Source organism: Clarias gariepinus, chromosome 5 (genome assembly GCF_024256425.1).
Source record: "Clarias gariepinus isolate MV-2021 ecotype Netherlands chromosome 5, CGAR_prim_01v2, whole genome shotgun sequence".
Taxonomy (NCBI): Eukaryota; Metazoa; Chordata; class Actinopteri; order Siluriformes; family Clariidae; genus Clarias; species Clarias gariepinus.
In genome coordinates, this window is record NC_071104.1 from 1750001 (window position 1) to 1752500 (window position 2500).

Sequence of the window (2500 nt, forward strand, 5' to 3'; positions counted from 1 at the left end):
ATGCGCTATCCATTGCGCCACAGAGCCAACCAGGGTGTTTTTTTTTTCAGGCTCTCCAAGACTCATGGATGCTCGAGTTCATTAGGCAGATGCTTTTCTGTTGCTACTAATCAAATTCCACCAAATGCAAACAACTATGGCAGGTGCTGAAACTTGTTGAAAACTGCTTTGCTGTTTTGCTAAGGTAAAACGTGAACATGGTTCCTGTCTGAAGCCTAAAAATCCTGAACTTAAGCCAACCGATACACTTGCGTGTATTGGAAAGATCCAAGGCTTGCTTTGGGGAGGAGGTCAAGTCATGAAATGAGACGTGGCAAAAGTTTATTTAACCACAGGCCCACGCTAAGTTCGCACTATTGGTGTAGTCGTGGCCGAGTGGTTAAGGCGATGGACTAGAAATCCATTGCGGTCTCCCCGCGCAGATTCGAATCCTGCCGATTACGTCTGTTATTTTGCACAAGAAAGACATGTTGCAACTCATTGTGTTGTGGCTGTGATTTGTAACAAATTTCCTCATGCCCTTAATAGTTGGTGCTTTCTCGAAGACATAATAGTGACATCCTGCCCCCTTTTTATCCTTAATAGCTGCTCCTTTGTTGGAGAAATCCTGTCACCCCTTCCCAACGTTGAATTGTCTTCCAATGACAAGCTGCCCGTAGACATCCGATCGGTTATATGAGTGCGTGGCCAGCGACCTGTAATCCGTGCAAGACGTGACTTTTCTAGAGCCTGCCGTGTCAGGATGGCCGAGCGGTCTAAGGCGCTGTGTTCAGGTCGCAGTCTCCCCTGGAGGCGTGGGTTCAAATCCCACTTCTGACAAGAGCCCCGTCTCTTTGTTGCGTTTAGGAAATCGTGTATGGATCTGTATCAACAACCTTGACCTCTCACAGCATAGCTTTGCTTGCAAGCGAAGAAGTTTGGACTTTTCTTCATCAAGCGCTTGCTTCTTCGATTTTTTGGACAATGTAGACATGGTTGTGTTGTTGAGGCAAAGCTCGGAGCAGGGTGCCATAATGAAGGCTACAGGTTCTGAGCTGAACTTCCTTTTTACGGACGCTGAAAAATTCTTTTGAGATGTCCCAGCACATGTTTGATTGCTGAAGTCAAGGAATCAGCTTCTCTTTGACGATTGGGTATGAAAAGTTGTCATTGTTCATGATTCATAGGTTCATTTCATCTTTTTGTCTGTATTTTGCAGCATGGCCCATAGATGGTTGAAGACATGTCCCAGTCTGCGTCATCAAGTGCATCCTGTAACGCGGCCACTGATTGGTCCGTACAGCGCGCGACCTCCCTCTGAACCCGCACTTCCTGTTTCTGCCTTTGTTTATATTTTGGCATGAGGAAGATAGCGGCATGGTCAGATTTACCAAACGGTGGACGAGATTGTGCCCTATAGCCGTCCTTGACTGTAGTGTAGCAGTGGTCCAGTGTCCTTTTGCCCCTGGTGGGACAGGTGATATGCTGATGAAAGTTTGGCGCTTCGCGTTTAAGGTTGGCACTGTTAAAGTCCACCGCCACAATAAGCGCAGCGTCACGGTGTTGTGTCTGGTGCTGTGTGAATGCCTCATGCAGCTCGCATAAGGCAGTCTCCGTGTGCGCTTAAGGCAGGATATAAATGGTGCTGATTATTACCGATGTAAATTTCCGAGGTAAATAAAAAGGAGGACACATGATGGACAGTAGTTCCACGTTTGGAGTGCAGGAGCGTGCGAGAGGAACAACGCTCCTGCTGTTGCACCAGCTGCTATTGACCATTAAACACACGCCGCCTCCCCTTGACTTCCCTAAGTCCTGTGTCCTGTCCATGCGGTGAACGGAGAAGAACTCGGCCGGCTGGATGACGTGGTCCGGCACCGCTGGGTTCAGCCATGTCTCGGTAAAGCAGAGGAGATTGCAGTCCCGAATGTCTCTCTGGAACTTTATCCTGGCCCTGAGGTCATCGAGTTTGTTCTCCAGTGACTGGACATCGTGACGGCAGCCGACCTCACTGGCGCCATCTTGCGCCTTCCTGAGCATAAGACAATCTCCTAAGAGTAAGTCTCCACCGGGAAATTGTGGAAATCCTTGGCAAGTAGTCTGCAATTTCCAATTTTCTGCCCTTGAGAATTCCTTAATCCAAGCTAGCCCTCTTAATCGCTTTGAACAACTTGTGCCAAATGCTCTTTTTTCCTAAGCACCAATAGAAGGTAACGCCTGAACAGGGACTTGAACCCTGGACCCTCAGATTAAAAGTCTGATGCTCTACCGACTGAGCTATCCAATTTATCCTGGCATACAGTTTACAGCAAAAAAAATATGTATATATATATATATATATTTATCCATATATACTAGCTTATTGACAGCCATTGACTTCATTTAAATGTGACCAAATATAAGTCGGTAGAGTGAAACGTCCCACATATAAAAAGTCACACTTGTGTGGAAGCAAACATCAGGCAAATGTTCCACGGCTACTCAGAAAATGATTCAATTCTTGCAAATCAAAATGCCAGTG

General features: G+C 46.7%; 3 non-coding genes across 3 annotated transcripts in view; 2 read left to right on the plus strand and 1 right to left on the minus strand.

The window, feature by feature from the left end:
- trnar-ucu (transfer RNA arginine (anticodon UCU)) overlaps positions 1 to 27 on the minus strand; it is a 90-nt gene extending 63 nt beyond the window's left edge. The window contains exon 1 of the tRNA in view: positions 1 to 27. This exon is cut by the window's left edge and continues 10 nt beyond it. This is a non-coding gene — a tRNA (tRNA-Arg).
- Positions 28 to 361: 334 nt separating this feature from the next.
- On the plus strand, positions 362 to 443 carry trnas-aga (transfer RNA serine (anticodon AGA)). The gene has a single exon. It is a non-coding gene; the product is annotated as a tRNA-Ser (tRNA).
- Positions 444 to 736: 293 nt separating this feature from the next.
- trnal-cag (transfer RNA leucine (anticodon CAG)) lies at positions 737 to 819 on the plus strand. Its single transcript has one exon. It is a non-coding gene; the product is annotated as a tRNA-Leu (tRNA).
- Positions 820 to 2500: the final 1681 nt, after the last annotated feature.